The 18,012-nt window shown below is 46.2% G+C and overlaps 1 protein-coding gene across 1 annotated transcript in view; it reads right to left on the bottom strand.

The window, feature by feature from the left end:
* Positions 1–8,836, bottom strand: part of ATP13A3 (ATPase 13A3) — a 51,894-nt gene extending 43,058 nt beyond the window's left edge. Inside the window, exons 1-2 of the mRNA XM_032193074.1 lie at positions 8,779–8,836; positions 8,180–8,229 (exon numbers count right to left, since the gene is read on the bottom strand). The gene's annotated coding sequence lies outside the window, so the exon portion shown is untranslated. The remainder of the gene's footprint in view (positions 1–8,179; positions 8,230–8,778) is intronic.
* Positions 8,837–18,012: the final 9,176 nt, after the last annotated feature.

The following is an 18,012-nucleotide window of genomic DNA, read 5'->3' as shown; positions in this document are numbered from 1 at the left end:
TTTGTTTCTCCAGAAGCACATCTAGGTGGCATAGGTATGACTACAGGATATTTAGAGAACCAGTCACGTTCATTATAAGCAAGCAAACTGCTTCAGTGCTTTTATTTTCTTTCTAATCCTAAGTACAATTGAGTACCTCTTGCTGTTCTCTCCACTGAGCCTTCTGAACAAGACAAAGTTTTTCTTCATACTTTTCTAAGTTCATGATGTACAATTTAAGATTCCTGAGGTTCAGGTTACGTGGCTGTTAAGTGCAGTGTCTTCCAAATTCACAAAAATTACAACAAGTTATACTCCCTTCTGATTTTTCCTTAATGAAGTGAAAGTACTTCCATGCAAATAGGTTAAACTTAAGCAACTAAACCTGGGTTTTTAAAGTTTACTGAAAGTGCATTTTTATTTTCAAGTCATACTGAACTGATATAAAGCCTTAATCTTACACCACATTCACTTTAGTTAGAAATGCTTCAATGGATAGAGCTCTCCTCCTTGTGTGCAAACGCACCAATCAATAGAAATACTATGCACAACATTGCTAAAACTGTAAATATAACAATCTAAAAAATTAAAGTTGAATTATGTTCTTTGACACAACCTTTTAAGATGTCAAGCAGGACAGCTTACCTTGTTTGAATTCCAATAACCACAAGAACACTTAACAGAAAAATCTGCAAACCAGTTTCATTCAGAGACTAAACAGCTACAGAAGAGTATTTTCTCATGCCCAAGACCGTATATAACCTGACAGCTTAGTTCCTGAAAATGATTGATTTACTCACAAAAGTACCATATGAGGTAAGACGAGAAAACAGAGGGTGATGAGTTATGTTCTCTGTCCACAGACTTTAAGTTTGACAAAGGCAAGAAGAGAACAGAAGCGCGGGACTGTAACATTAAACTCAACTCTGCCATGCCTGTAATGTAAACTTTGGCCCACGTCCATCTAGCTACTATGTCCCAGTCATTCAAAGAGAGTCCTACAAACCCAGAAGAGCTTTAGTTATTTAGTGAACAGTTATCCCTCAGAGAAGGACTTCTACAATCAGTGAAATTAAATGAACTCACAAAAGCCTACTACAATACATTTCATCGCTGCCCTTAAATAACTCAGTCTAAATGGTACTCGTGTACCTCTTGGGAATGATTTCTACAACCTCAGCAGTGGGAGACATCTCCTGTAAATGGAAACAGACTGCAAAATCTGACACTTGATCTCCCTTCGATTGCTGCAATCTTCCCAGCACTGGTTCTGACAGGCAGTAAAGGTCTTCACAACTGCTGCTTCCACTAAGCAATAGCTTTGGGCCATCTTTCCATTAATATTTAACTTTTAACCTGCATAATTGCCTAAAAGTAGAAATTCTCCTTGAACAGATCACATCTGGAGCAATACTGATGTCAGCATTTCAGTCACCATTTACACATTTTCTTCCTTCCCAAACGACAAGCAGTACTAGAGATAGGTAATGCAATCTAACTGCAATATACTATACAACCTCAATTATTGGAGGCCAACCCTCAACTACGTCATCGAACTTTCAGCTCCTGGTGTCTATTACTGCATTAACTTTGTCCTCCAGAATATAAACTCTTGCTGCTCTTAACACCAATCACTCTGGCAGATCTAAAGGATGGAGATAGGATGCGACTGCAATTTTATTCACTGATTTGGAGGCACAGTAGTATACCAAAATGCATAGGATTAAATTCACTTTTCCATACATTCCAGTTATCTTAAGAATAAGTCACCAAAAGAGAAGGACTAGTTGGATCCTTTGTTTTGACGTGAAATCTACTGCAAGCAGTCAAAGGCAATTCTAAGAGTGCATGAGAATAACAATACTTTGGATTGCTCTGCTGGCAATTGAACTTCCTGCTTTGAAATTTATCTGTCCTCACTGAGGCTTCCTCTACTGGTGTATGTACTGAAGTACGTGTCCTTCAAAGATCTCCAAAGACAAAGGTGGACCTTCCTAGCGACGGTTAGGCACTAGGACTACAATTTCAGTCTAAAGCAGTAATTTGAAGCTACTGAGACTTCCGGAGTAACTGAAAATTTCTCAAAGCTCCACTGCACTGAAGTGACAGACACACACTCCTGTGCTGTAGAGCTTCTACCACAGAGAACCTCCCGCCAGCACGAGGGCACCAACTCCATTTGCACGTAGTGACATGAAGCACAACATCTTTCCACTGATCCGAGCAGCGTGGTCCAGCCATCAAAACATCTGCAAGGTCTAAACTCACTTGGTATGACCACAAAAGCATACATGTTGTATGATGGACAGAAAGCATCCTCTGCATTTTCGTCTCCTAGTCTCAACACACACTAAAATTGGAATCCTTTAAAGTGGGGTAAAAAATACAGCTGTAGAGAGCCTGGTCTATTCCCCAACCCAAACCAACTACGCCTGCCTTTCCCAACACATAGAGCTTGTTCTTAATGGCCACCAATAATAAATAATAGACTTCTCAAAGTACTATTTTCCTGTAGAAAAGCTAAAAGCACAATCTGTGCTTTCCCCAAGCAAATGTAATCTCATTTCAACCTGTCCCTAACAGTCTCAGAACACAGCATTTCCTTCTTATAAATTTAAAATACTTTAATTCTGTTACACCCCCCTTAGCCTCTCATCTCCTGCAAAATAACTGATTTTCTTCCATCTTTATGAAGTTGTTTCCTCAAACTCTGATCATTTGCATTTCTCTTCTCTGAACTCTTTCCAAGTGCTCCAAATTCTTGAATTTTGGCACCTGCAACAGATCCTGTGTGCACACCGAGGCTATACCAACAGTAAACAAAGCCGAGGGATTTCAGCTTTACATCTCACTGACAATACTCATGTTTAAACATCCCAGCACGATATCTGCCTTTTCTGAAAGCAGTGTGACACTGACTCATGTTCAACTTGTGATCCAGTACACCCCCAGGTCCTTTTTCTAGTATCTAACCAGTTATTCCTCACTCTGCATTTGCACAGCTGATAATTCCTGCCTAAATGCAGTAGTCTGCATTTGTCCCCATTGAATTTCATCCCATTTTTCAGGTAATTTTGAACTCTCATCACATCTTCCAACACATAGTCCCTCAGAATTTAATAAGCGCGCTTAATCAGCCAGTTGACTGATGCTTTCATTAAAGGCAACTGTATCCAGGACAGAACCCTTCAACATAACCCCTTATTTCAACACTGAATCATTAATTACTGTTCTGTGAATAGAATCACCTACCCAATTTTACACTTTCCCTAAACTACTTTCCTCCAGATCATGCCTCCATTTACTTACAAGGCCATTAAGATGTGGAAAATCTTTGTCAAAAAAAAATAATCAAGACTGGCAATGCTTCTACCCACAAAGCCTTCTGCTCTGAAAAAAAAAAAGATATTAGCCCTTGATGTAATTATTCTCCCACAAATCAGTCCATGCTGCTATTCTTCTACGTATCTTCCAAGAACTTGAAAATATGTTTGCTTATTTATCCCAGGTTTTTTCCATTAGTTGAGATCAAGTGAACTCTCAGACTTCCAGCTCCTCTTCTTCAGCTCTCTTCCATTCTAAGTCTCTGAAGACTCGTCCTTTGCCAGATTTTTAGTACTTGTGAGTACTTCTAGGTAATCTTTTACCATTTATTGAGCTTTTTTGTGTCATTTTAAGAATTTTACAGTAACGCTTATCATGGTCAGCTGATGTAGAACCATTTAAGAGAATTACTCTCCAGTGCAAAATCAGAAGTATTCATGCAAGTATTAATAAGATTATCCACCTGTGTGAACCTATGTTAGAGAGGACAAGCAAATTAGGCAATGAGCACCTTAAATGTTTGCATCTTCTGCACATCTATAAGTTCTCCACTTAATCAAGATCACATTTTTCCAATCTTCCTCCTACTAAAAGTGTACTTTTACAAGAACGTTGCCGGCTTCTATGCCTCTTGCTAGTCGCTACTCCGTTTGCATTTTGGCCTTTCCAGTATGTCCCCACTGATTCTTACGATCAAATCCTAAATGTTCTTTACAGTGCAACTTACTTTCTCTTTCTACATTCAATTTTTTTTGCATTCAAAGTCAGAAAAAGCTAAAAGTCAGTCTTACTACTTTTTCTATTTCTCAAAACTCCTTCCATTTTGCTGTTGTCTCCTACCCTTTATAAGGATCACAAGCTCTGATTTCATACTGTTTTCATTTATCACCTTTCATTTTAACATCCTTTAGGTACACTAAAATCTACAGGAGTTGCCATTTTTGTTGTTGTATGTACCTTCTAAACTGGAAACACATTACAGAACTTTGATAAAGGCCAAAAAAGAAACAGAATCGGGTATTTTTGGTTTGGAGGATGGTTTATGGGTAGTAAATACCACACAAAATCCCAATCCAACTAAAGAAGCGATGGACTTGCTACAGTTTCCAGTACCTGGTGCTCTTCCAAAGAGCTGCTGTAAAATGACTAATGCAATGCCACAATTCTAATAAATCAGAACCACAAAAAGAACTCAGTTCATTTAAAGACAAAATACATGATCCATGCAAGGAAGATGAATCCCAAGTGCAGCTATTTCTGGTAGAACAGACAGGATTATGAACACGCTGACACTGCACCACTTCAGAGCGAGCAGCTGGACTGCCCAGCCACGGACACACTGCCAAGCCCATGCACAGGGCTCCACGCAGAAGGTGCTGAAGGTTAAATTTCCTTGTTTAAATAAGAAAGAGAGCTACAACACACAGCATTTCAGATTTTTGTGTAGACCTCGTTCGTTCATAAAACCTAAGCAGGAAGAGTGGAACACCTATCCTTTGTTATTTAAGGCTGCCTTTCGGCTACCAAAGATTGAAGTTTGCAGTGTTATTTCACTCAGGAATAAAGGTGTCAGACTTGAGGCTATAATACAGCTACAGTTTACTATAAACTGAACATTTGTTCTCTGCTAAGCAGATTACTTAACAAAGGAAATAGCTTTTTTATGAATGAACACTATTTTTAGCTCATTGTATAACAGTGAAAGGGAAACACTTCAGCCTTGCTGCTATTTCAAATATTTTTTAAAACATCTACTTAGGAAATTTGATTTTTGAATTAAGACTTCTTTTGTACTAACTCTATCATGATAAACATGGCCAGATTCAAGCAGCAGTCAGATCGCTGGGTTTCCTTCCCCACAGAAAGAACCCAAGATGTATTAATTGGCACACCACCATGCCTACAGGCCCACGGCAGACTTGCCCATACTATATGCCACGCTGCTGTTGTCTCCAGCCAAAAAAGTGCACACTCATTCAATTCCCCAATGCAAATTTCTAAGTAATTCAAAAGATGAGTCTAACTATGCTGAAGAAGCATTTACTTGCACTTTACACTGATACTGTTTGAAAATTGAGGAAATGAAATCTGAGGAACTCCATTTCTCTAGTTCCCAGAAGTTAAAGTTTTATAAGAATTACTTAAAGGACTTTCTTTCACAACATTCTTAAAGGAATGCAATCTCTTCCTTCCACACCAGCTACTGGCAGGCTCATACCAGACAGACATTTAACGAGGAAAGTGTTAAACAGTTCTCTCCAAACTCTGATAAGGACACTTAAGTACACCTCTCAACTCAGAAATTCTGCATGCCAGAAGGACAGATTCCTATAACCAACTTTAGACAAGCTAAGTCAAAGTAATCTACTGCTGGCATTTACAGAAATAAAGCAAACAGTATCTGAAGGTTTCCAGGAAAAAAAAAAAAAGGAACAAGGGTCCAACAGTTAATATGCTTAATGAATACCTGGTTTTTCCACATCAATCCCCTGTTCTAGTACAGATTGCCTCTGTGACATGGGCAACCCACTTCGACCTGGCTTTAACAATAAAAAAAGAATTTCCACAGAATGCCCCTAGAATAAATAGAACTTGGATCCATGCCACTCTAAGTCTAGGTTCTGTTGGCTACCTTATACTCCACACAAAAGACAGCAGAGACACCACCTCCTTGAGGCAAACGAGAAAAATTCTTCTGAAAAATTCATCAATACCTTTTTTTTTTTTTTTTAAAGGATTCATTAGGACCTCAGCAAAACTGTTTGCCTGATGCATCATGCCTGTCACATGGCGTGCTGGCCATGAGGAGGCCTGAAACATGAAGTTTCTCAATCTTACTCAGCCACCATGATGCAACTTCCCCCATGCTGATCCTGGCGAGGCCCTGCTCAGACTCCTCACTTCATCTTCTAGTTAGAGATGGATTAGTGCCTGCCCCAGACATCCAGCCCTCTCTGGAGGAGAAGGGCTGAATAAAAAAAAAAAAAAAAGAATACAAAACAAAAAAAAGTTATTCTAGAAGGCAATTAAAAAAAAAAAAAAGTGTAGGGTGAGAGCATGATAAGCTCAGTCTGGAGGGTGCTACTGAAAACACCAAGCAGAGAACCCCGAACAGCACCATTACCAGAAGGCTTTCAGGAAGCCAGCAGCTGCTGTCCAGCAGCTCTGCCAGAGACAGTCTGCAGGCTCACCGGACCTCTTTCATGGGGCTTCTTTTTCCTCCTTGTGGCATGGAGGGTCAGCTTCAGCTGAAACTGAAGTGAACATCTCACAGCTTTGTGGGACCTCAGATGGAGCAGGTATAAATGGAGAGGTCGGCAGAAGGGAGACAGGCAGCCAGAACCTCAGCAAGAGGTTCTGAAGGAGATGAAAGCTGAGCAGATACAAGCCTAGAAAGGGGTGCGCACAGCTCATCGGGCTAAATCCAAATGTAATACCCTATACGCTCATGAAGTTGGACAGAGTTCCTCTAAAAGACGGAGACAGTCAGTTACCATGGAAATTGAAGCACTTCAGGAATCCAAGCAACATCGAGTCAAAAGGCGTAACTAGTAATAGCAAGGCACAGGAGTACAATAAAAACATACCACTCGAACAGTCTAGCCTAGAAACTGCTTTTTACTTCAGCAGACACTAACCTAGACAGAAAGGGAGCCATATCAACAAGGAAAAACACGCAGCAGCAAATTACACGCTAAATAGAAGAGTTTAACTGAGAATTAGAGATGAGATAAAGATTAGAGATATGGAAGCTGAGCAAAAGAAAGTGTAACTGGAAAGTTTGACACTGACTTGCAGCACAACATCAAGCAGCAGAAGCTGGAACTCCAGCCGCTAAGAACTAGCAGATGATGGCTAGACCCCATCCACACCAGGTCAGCATCACCACCTCACTGCAGGTTATTGCTATGTTACATCAGTACTTGCTCTGAAAAAGCTTGAAAAAAAAACACACACTGCTCCTTCAGAGACTGATCTTGGTGACATGCCTTAATGCAAGTTATCTGCGGCAAGGTAAGTCTTCCTGCTTTGTGCTTGGGCTGCACAGAACACTTCGGGTGGCAGAGCGTAGAGGTACAAAAAGCTGCCAAGGCAAGAGATTCATTTTCAGTCGCAGTACCAGCTTGAACAAGAACCTGGGGAAAGGCCTGCAGCGTGCCCTGAGCTGTACCACATTGCACTTGGCCTTCTGAACCACTTCTCTGTCCCTCACATCAGCACCACAACAGGAACGCTCACCCTTTTTCTGAAGCACTTCAGAAGCCGAATAATTCCGATCATATCGGCTTTCTCTAGCTGACCTAGGCGCTCACTCTGGAACATCCCAAGCTGTCAGAAGCCGCTGTTCTCATGTTCTTCCCCACAGGTGACTACACTGCTGCTAATACACAACACTGGTATTCCACTAAACCATCTTATCAGCACGTTTCTTGGAAGTCATGAGAGTTAGATCAATATTAATAAATTTTCCAACCAATCCCTGTTTCTAGGTTTACATGGTTCGTGTTCACCAAAGACTGTAACACTGCGTCCACAGTTCACTGAGAGAAAAAGCAGCGTACAAAACCAGCAGCATGGAGCCCTGCTGCCGTGCCACGTACCACGACAAACAAACATTTCCTCAGTGTACACGCAGTCAAGGTCTGCTGCTGTCACCTATGACACCGATACGTGGACACTGAGTTTAGTGGCCTGATTTGTTCCATACACTGCATTTAAATAACGCCAAAGAAGCTGCTTCTCCAGAGGTTCAGAAATTCAGTGTTCTGCAATAGATAACACAATACCTTACGGAAGACAGGTTTATGTTAATAGAAGAAAAGAGCAGCAATTCTTTCAAATATGATGAGACCGATGGCAGAAAGATGTAGCTAACCTGTCTGAAGAGCCAGTGTGTGGACAAATCTCATACAATGGCTGAGTCACCTACAATTAAAGCAAAAAATACAGTCAGAGGGATGAATAGGCTCAATGAAACTTAATCTTAATCGCACCAGCTGGGAAAACCGCTTACAGCTCTGGGTAGCATTTACAGCAAAGAACGTGTTCTGAAAAATTCCAGAACTGGAAAAAATTCCCAATAAGGAGAGATTAAGGGAAGATGGACAGCAGCACAGCTGGACCCACGGACAACCCATGACCGCTTTCAGATGCCAGCCGCCTCGGGCTGCTGGCGGCTGCGCCACCCGTGCTGGGGCAGCCTCCGGGAGCACAGGAGCAGCCGCAGCACCTGCGGGCACAGCTCGCGAGCCGGCGCTGCAGGCGTGGAACTTCCTCCTCGTCACCTTGAGCGACCCAGAGCCGCCCTGAGGGGCTTCAAAACACACAAACGGGGGAAAACGCCTCACGGGGGGGGGGGGGGGGAGCGCGGGGCCTGACTCAGCGCCGGGCCCTCCGCGCTCCCCCCGGGGCCGGGCTCCCCAGCGGGCCCCGTGCCGGTTCCGGCGCCCTCCCGCCCGCCCCTCCAGCACTCACCGGCGCCGCCTCAGCTCAGCCCCATGCCGGCGGCCGCCCGCGGGACCGGGACCGGGACCGGGTCCGGGTCCGGGCCCGGCGCTCCCCGCCCCGCCCGCGGCTGCCTCGTGAGGCGCGAGCGGGCCCCGCCGCCAGCCGGCTGCACGCGCTGAGCGGGACGGGACGGGGGGGGGCCGGAAGTGACGCGCCCCGAGCCGCCGGTGTCGCCCGCCGGAAGGGAGGGGAGGGGAGGGGCCTCCGAGGGGAGGGGGAGGGAGGGAGGGAGAGGGAGAGGGGAGGGGGCGGGGCTTATGGGAGGGGGCGGGGCTAGTGCTTGGGGGGGGACCTGAGGTGGGGGGGCAAGGCTCGGTTCCACTGGGGGGGCCTGGGGCTGGGGGGGGCACAGGAGCAGCAAGGTGGGGATGGGGGGCACAGAAACATTAATGTTGGGCTGGGGGGGCACAGCATCACTGAAATGGGGCTGGGGGGTCACAGAGCCATTACTGTTGGGCTGGGGGGCTCATACAGCCATTAAGGTTGGGCTGGGGGGGTCACAGAGCCATTAATGTTGGGTTTTGGGGGGCACAGAACCAAGAAGGTTGGGCTGGGGAGGTCACAGCATCATTAATATTGGACTGGGGGGCTCACAAAGCCATTAATGTTGGGCTGGGGGGGGCACAGAACCATTAAGGCTGGGCTGGGGGAGTCACAGCATCACGGAGGTTGGGCTGGGGGGGTCACAGAGCCATTAAGGTTGGGCTGAGGGGGCTCATAGCATCATTAAATTGGGCTTCGGGGTTACGGAACCATTAAGGTTGGGCTTGGGGGGGTCACAGCATCACAGAGGTTGGGCTGAAGGGCCTCACAGCATCATTAAATTGGCCCGGGGGGGTCACAGAACCATTCCTGTTGGGCTGGGGAGGGCTACAGCATCATTAAGTTGGGTTGGGGGGCGTCACAAAACCATTACTGTTGGACTGGGGGGCTTGCAAAGCCATTAATGTTGGGTGGGGGGGGCACAGAACCATTAAGGTTGGGCTGAGGGGGCTCATAGCATCATTAAATTGGGCTGGGGGGTCACAGAACCAATAAGGTTGGGTTGGGGGGTTCACAGCATCATTAAATTGGCCCAGGTGGTACTGAGCGGGGTAGAGAACCACTAAGGTTGGGCTCACAGAGCCATTAAGGTCACAGCATCTTTAGGGTTGGGCTGGGGGGGGGTCACAGAACCGCTGATGTTGGGCTGAGGGTCTCACAGCATCACTGAGGTGGGAACAGACCTCCAAGACCATCCCATCCCACAACCCCTGCCACCACCACCACCCACTGAACCACGTCCCTCGGGCACTGCCATGCCCACAGCAGTGCCGGTGCCATTCCCAGCATGGGCTGGAAGGCGATCCCAGCTCCCGTGGGCCTCGCTGTCAGGCTGCAGGGAGCTGCGTGGTCCTGCAGGCCCGGCACGTTCTTGTCTCCAGCTGCTAGGCCGATAGCATCTAAAACCACACTGCCACTTTCCAAATATCCGTCCCTAAAGGCATGTGTGGCTGCAAGGGTGTTGGAGAGTACTGAGGGAGAGGAGGGAAACGGCTGATGGCAAATGGCCCCGTCGGAGGTGGTCATCTGTGGGGAGAGCCCTGCAAAAGCCCACAGACACCACCTGCAGAGGGGCCCGGCAGCACATCCAGGGGACAGCCAAACCCCAGCGCTTTGGGAAACCAGCCCCAGGTCGCCCAGGTCCTGCTGGCCGGACCCCAAGAGGAGTGTGAAGGGCTGGTATCTCTCTGCTTCCACACGTGCCACCAGACACACGCCTGCCTTTAATAATCCATCCTACCCTGCTGCTGCCAGCAGCGCCTGCAGCCACCTCACGATAGGCTTATCTGCCAGCGTAGCGATGCCCGAGCAGCGTGTCTCTCCTCGCAGGCAGCCCCTTTCCGTGTCACTGCTCGCTGCGACACGCTCGACTAAAGCTCGTGTGCTCTGTTCTGGGTTCCTAGAAGCCGATGCTTAACTCTGTCAGATGTGTGTACTGCTCAGATACACTCAGCCAGCTGTGGGGCTGAGTTGACCTGCTCTTGATTACTGCCCCACCAACGTGTGCATTGTTCCAAGCGCTGTACCAGAACCATTTCTAAATGCTTCCAGCTCATCTATAAACACCGGTGTGACTTCACTAAGTACACCTCCAGGTTCATTTTCCAGGTGCATCAGTTTCTGAGGAGCACCATAAATCACTGAGGGGTCTGTAAGCCATACGAGGATCTATATTTTCACACAGTACACTTTTTTTCCAGCAGTTCTCCTTCCTTGCAGACCAAGGGAATCGGTCAGCATTGCATCTTACAGCGTGCAGCCAGAGCAGGTTCCATAGGGTAAATGACCTGAGCCCATCGCATCACCCCGGTGGTACACTCAAGGTGCTTCTCACACAGCCCCCACATGAGTCAGCCCAGCAAGGTGAGCCAACAAGAAACCTGCCAATAAAATGTGGAAAAAGGATGGTTTTCTGTTGGCTGAGAGAGTTGAGTTGGCTGAGAGTTGCAGGCGCATGACCACTATTTAAGGGAACAAGAGGAAAAGAACGGGAGAAACAAAAGAGCCCGTTTTGGCAGCCACCCAAAATTAGCTATAATACTGAACTGGTTTGACTCAAGTCAGAATGATCATCTTCCTACATTCAGCACTTCTCCTCACCAAGAAAAGTTAAAAACATTATTTCTGGAGTCAACGCATTCACAGAAAATGTTGCAGTTTAATTCTGCATTGGCTGCGTACTTCATCAACCTCCTTTATTGCTTTTGCCAAGGATTGGGGTTAGATTAGCCAAGTTTTGGTTAGCACTTACCTAGGACATGGCAGTTACTGTTTCGGGATAATGACTCAACAGTTATTTCCCCTGAATCTCTGGAAATTCAGTGACATGGTATTTGCTGAGAAATCAGTATTAAAGGTTTGATGACCTTGTTGGGCAATTTTAAAAATACTTCCGTGTGCAAGTTTTCCAGCTCTAGTTTTATGGATGGTTATTAACCAGTTCTTCATACAGCCTGGAAGAGAAAAATACTGCTGTTAGATATGGGGACACCATTCTGTTCGTTTTCCAAATGAAGAACAGAAAAGCTTATTGAATAATTTCAGTTTTTCTCACCACTGGGTGGGGATCAGTCATATTGGCCATATATATTTTCACTGAATTCCCCTAATTAATTACCCCTCTTTCCAGATCATTGATCTACCCAGTGCTATCAGCTTTCCAAATTTTCAACTATATTTAATTCATTATTATTGCCTACACCTCCCCTTTTAAGCAGGATGTTTTGTTTTATTTTAAAACCAGAAAGTCTCCTTTTGTGACATTGAAACGGTGAGGGTCTGAGTCATCTAATAACACATTTGTGAAGAACTCCCCCAGTTTCCATTTGGATTGCATTGAAGCATTTCCTCAGACTCTCCCTTATTCATAACTGCTTTTAGCCTTGCAAATTTGGCATTTTTGTAGCGCTGAGTTCCTAAACACGTGGTGCCTGGTGGAAGTCGTCACTCAGCACATTGCAAACAGACCAAACTGTGGTCACTTCCAGAGAGCGATGCGCAGCACAGCATCTCCCTAAGCTGTTGTGTCCTCTGTGTGTGTGCTCACAGCTGTTTGCATCGCCTTTGTAGCTTACCCAAACACTGTTACACAGCTCCCATCGCATCTCACGCAAAGCCAGTCCTCTCCTCGCATCAGCTTGGCAGAGCAGGATGAAGCTGCCCTTCTTCCCGGGCTGTGCAGTGAGCAGTGGTGCTACGGAGGCTGCAGGGAGGGCATGGGACAAGAGGCAGCACTGCCAAAACAGTCACATGAAGGCAGGTGCACCAAAATGGGTGCTTTTCTGCTGGGATATTGAGAGAAAACCAGAGGTAGTACACATAAATGGGAGTAGCAGACATCCATCCATCCATCCCCAGAAATGAGGCTGTGATGAGGAAAAGTCTAAGATACTTTTTGGACTAAGTACTGGCTGGTGAAAGAGCCTACCATATGACTCAAAGGAAAAATATTATGAAGTTATTACTGCTATTAAACAGAAGCTCTTATTCCGTCATTCCCTATTAGTAATAAGAGTAAAAAGATTTGCTCTGATACATACTTTAACATGTTCATCAAAATTCCTGTAGTCATTTTCAATTAAAGGTTAACTTCTCATCATTTTTTTCAACCCATTGCGTATTCCAAGGTATTATCTTGATCCACATTAGAAGGTTTCCCTTACACCTAATTGCTTTTCTTTTTCAGTCTCTGGCAAATTTGAACTTGTTTATTGCTTCACAAACCTCAAACCATGCAGGCTTTTATTAATTCAAAGATTAATTTTGTGGTTGGCCTGTTCCCTCCACCCATCTCCTCAAGCTGTTTCAGCTGCTCTCCAGCTCCCTTGGCATTACTCTGGTTTGGAGCACTGCAGATGCCTGGCAAGCTCAGCTCACCAGCAGCACTGCTAGCTACATTTTTTCTAGGAAAGAGACAGGTCACAGGACAAATTGAGTTATGGCTTGCCAAGACATCACTGTGTTCAGTTCTTTTAAAGCATCAGGTCTTCGACTTGGTAGAAAAAAGAGGGGGAAAAAAAAACACACAGTAGAAATAACAGTTTTTCTCTGCTTAGTTCATCTTTGTGAGACTTGCTAACACAAGGAACCGATCCAGAGCACACACTGCAGTGCTGTCACAGCTTTTAGAAACTTTATGTCCATTTACAGCCAGCATAATTCCTCGAGACTTTGCTCAAAAATGTGGGAACACAATAGCAGCCCGAGGCTGGAGGACAGAAGCAGCTCTGTCAGCCTGCTTAAATCAAGTCCAGCAGCCTTTCTTAAAAGCTTTCCCATGATTATTTGGATTTCATAGGCACATATATTCTACCCAAACATGTTGTCTGGTGGATCTGAACTGGGTGCAGGACCCACCAAAACTGTTTCACTGGCCCCTTTACAACTCCGGCAACTAGAAGAGTTGCCACATGCAACATCTCGATCGCTCCCTTCCCAGCTGGATCCCCACGCAGCAGGTGCATGGTGTCCCTGCGTGTTCCCTGGTGGATGTGCTGAATGATGCCAAGAAGATATATGGTGTTCAGTGAGTGCCCTTCCTCAGGCTGACTGATCGTATTTTATATGTTTCCCCAGTCTGAATTTATCTCCTGTTATCTCTCATATCTTAAACTGTGGATTCTTGAGGGCAGAGATGTCAGCGTTACCTGCTGTACAGCGCCCAGCTGCCAGGGGCCAGCTAGGTTTATGTGCTTCTGCAGCACAGAGCGTGAAAAGCATTCTGCTTTAAGAACATTTGCAAGGTTTTTTCTCCTTTGTGCATGATTTCTAAACCAGCAAACACAAAAGCCTAACTGGAGATCACATTGGTGTACAAAATCTATCCTGTGCCAAAACTAAGATATCCAAGTAGCAGAGAAAATAAATCAAAACCTACTGTTTATTTATTCACTCTCCTTAGTGTGTATATGTTAGCGTGTTCCACCCTGCCTTTTCTGGTAGGGCTGTATAAATATGTGCCTTAGCTCCGAGTAGGTTCTGGGAAGGTTTCTCCCAAGTGCACGGGCATGCAGCTGGCCACAGCTGGCCACCGAGGCTGCAAACACACCTCTGCTAGCCCCGTGCCACCCAGTCCTCCCTGGGGACAACCGCAGGGCCTCCCATGGAACTTTCCTGGCAAGGAAAGCCTCTTCCTACCTTTCCTACCTTTGTTTGCTTTTCCTGACCTCAGCTGCTGGCAGGCTGGGGCTCGCTGCTGGCCGAGGATCCCCAGGTCAGCGGGCTGGCAGCAGCACCGCAGCCATGCTCTGTGCTCCTACGCACATCTGGCACCTGCACGGGAACATCAGACCCCAGCCAAGTGCCTCAGCTCCCGAAGGCACGGCCAGGTGTACAGAGTGTCCTGTGAAATGGGGGCTGGCAATCTGCAGTTATGGTTTTACTGTTCAACAAGATGAGTCATCAGCAGTCGAGAGGCACAAGTCTTTAAAAGCCTCCTTTTAAAGCTCCTTAAACTAAATTGGCAAGTCTGAGTTGTTAAACAATTTATTATCACTTCTCTGCCAGAAGATCTTGAGAAACAGCTTAAAGAGCAAATAGTGCAAAGTGCCCAAGATTGTCACAGCTGAGGCCTTTCTTTTCTCTCGTGTCACCCGATCCTTTTTACCCTTTCTCCAGACATTCAGCTCTTCTCGGATTAAATAAGTCTTGCTAGTAATTTCCATTACAACAGCAGCATATCTAATAAGTCACATGTCTTCAGCAGCAGTCACAGTGAAAGGGGAATTCATTGCTCCATTTATTAGAACAAGATCTTAAATAGTCACTTTTTATAGCACACAGAACAAATAGTATCGTGCTCTCCCATTCCTCTTGCTATCCCCAGGCCTGCCATGGAAAGCAGCAGGGAGGCCGCGCCTGTTTCCAACTCACTGCTCAGGCGCTTCCAAGACGATTCCCTCCCCAGAGATTCCTGCCACAGCCTTAAATGAACCTCTCTGCAGCTACTGGGCACGTCACTGGCTTTCTTGGTACTTGTCCCTGTTTGTTTTTTTCTGTCTCTGTCTTTAATGCAGAAGTCTTTCAGCTAGCAGGACAGTCAGACTTTGCTTGACCTGCACTGTAGCTCAAGGGAAGTGGGCAGTGAGAGCTTTTCTTGCTTCCACGACTGCACCATGCTGTCCCGTAGGCTGCTGTGCTGAGCACACCCAGGTGTCTCCAGTGAGGATGCCGCTGTCCCGAGGGTTTGCACAGGGCTTGTCCCATCCAGAAACCTTAGGGCACCGTGGCAGCATTGGTGAGAGCAGCAGCAAAGCAGAGGCTGCAGCATTTTCTCCTGCGAAGGGAGGTTCAGTTTGGTAGCAGGTATCCCAGCCACGTGGAAAAATTGCCCAGGGGACCTGGCAGGTCCTGCTACAGCTACTGACTTCACTAAGAAGTATTCCAGTAAATGCAGGGAAACTCCACCCACGACAGGGAAACCCAAGCCAGCACAGACATACCAAAGCAAACAAGTAAATAGGTAAAATGTAGGCCAACCTCAAAGGCAGGACTCTTGAGAAACCATTGCTTTTATCTAAGAGGGTACATTTAGCAAAGGGCAAGCACTCTTGCACTTATTATTTGGCTGTAAGCAAAGTGACTGCAAAATGAACCTGCCTCTGCCCACCCGGCACAGAGGAAAAATTCAAGCTCTTGGGCAGCTTTTGCAACTGGAAAAGCAGATATGCTTTAGAGCTGAAGAATGCACACACACCGCTAATGGACCTCACTATCTAGCAGCACGATGTTTTGATTTCATATTAGAATTGCTTGAAAATGGGGCCTTTAATACCTCTATTGTTGTACATTTCTCCCTCAAAGTACGTTTGAAGGACTTAATCAGACTCATTTCCTTAATTTCAAGCATATCTCTGAAAATGTATTATCCGAGGCTGATGGCATCAAAGAGTGAATTAGGAATAAAGCCAAGTGAATAAAAACAAAGATATATTTCCTTTCAGTTACTGTGCAGCCTTCACAGGCTACAGAGCATTAGATTACTGAAATACCACTGACACATTCTTCAAGATCTCCAAATTAGTGCCTTGCTTTTATACCCTTAGCATGAAGCAAGAATGCAATCCTTGTTACCACTCAGCCCAGCGAGAGCTATGCTGTGATGAGCAGCTTTAGCTTTGCAGCACTGGAAAAATGTCTTTGAACCAGTGCTGTTTGCATTCCCAGTTTCCAAGACATATTTGTCATAGCAAAATTCCCCTATTGAGCTGGAAAAAAAAAAAAAAACAACACCCTGGATTTGATGACCGTTTTGAGGAAATATCTGACAGTGCATGCACCGCTTGCTTTCACCGCCTGTTCTTTGACATCAGCCATGGAGAAGCAGAAGCCCTTATTGCTGCTCTGGGTCAGGATGAAGGTCCCTGCACCCCTGTCCACCTCTGATGGGAGCTGCTCAGAGAGGACATGAGACAGGGGTAGGCACGTGCTGAGAAGATGGAGTGAGCTGAAATCAAGGGCAAGGGGACAGCTCCCGTTCCAGCTAATTGGGGAATCAAGCACAAATCCCCCTTCTGGTGCTATGCAAACAGCAATGGTAATGGGGGCAAAGCAGGGGAAGTTTGGTATCCATGGCTTATCCAGAGTTTTAACACAGAGCTTAAACCAAGAATATCCCTCTTCTGGCAAATTAAGAGACATCTCCTGAGCTCTGCTGTGGCTGGACCCAGAATGCGATTTTAACAGTGTGGTCCAAGAGAAATGATTGCCACACTATCCACAAGCAATGGCGCCCAGTTTCATAATCCTGGCAAAATTACCATATAAATATAACCTGAAACAGCACCCTCACTGTACACACAACTCGCGGTTGTTATGATAGCATTCCTACACCATATTGTCATCTTCTACTACTCCCTCCTGAAGCCTCCTGTGGACGGGACTTCACAGCACCGCAGCCCTCCTTTGTGCATTTGTGCAAAGTGGCATTTCAGGGCCCTTCAGGGCCCTCCCGCAGCCCCAGGGAGAAACACAGCTGTATGAGGGTCACCTCCAGCCTGGCCGTGGCTGCCCATGACCTCCCACAGCAGCAGAGGGTTTCTTCCCGTCCAAGCCCTCACTCTGTGCCTTGTGACACTTGCTGCTGAGAGCTGATCTTGCACCGACAGAAGCAGAGTCCTCACTTCCTTACCATCGCTCCTACATTCTCCTGTGCAGCCCCAAAGCTGGAAGGAGCAGAGCGGAGGAAGCAGGCTAGAGGAAAGCTGATCCTTGCCAAAGTGCTCCCACCCCATCAGCTCCTGGGAGGATTTCTCTGCCTCTTGGTTACGTTGAATTACTGCAGATGCATGGATTTCCTAATTTCCCTTTTAGGTGGAACAGTTTCCAGATCCCAACTCACTTCAGTGCCACTGACAGAGAATTTTTCTTTTAGCAGGTCTGAGACCACCAAGTCCTGAGGAGTCCATGTGCAACAGTGGTCTGGTTTGGACCAAGGACACGTCTTTGAAGCAAGTTGTGCGATCAGCCCAATTAGCACCGTGCTTTGCTTCACATCAAAGTAGCCGTGGAGCAAAAGAACCGGGTTCCCTTTGGGTGAGCTAAGCCTGAAGCTGCTCTCCAGGATCCTGCCTGATGTGGTGCAAGTGCTAAAGCAGCTCAGCCTCCGGAGCCAGGCTAGGGCCTGTCCAAGACATAAAACCCTCTGGAACATACCTGCGG

Source organism: Aythya fuligula, chromosome 9 (assembly GCF_009819795.1).
Source record: "Aythya fuligula isolate bAytFul2 chromosome 9, bAytFul2.pri, whole genome shotgun sequence".
Classification (NCBI taxonomy): domain Eukaryota; kingdom Metazoa; phylum Chordata; class Aves; order Anseriformes; family Anatidae; genus Aythya; species Aythya fuligula.
This window is presented reverse-complemented; position numbering and strand designations above follow the sequence as displayed.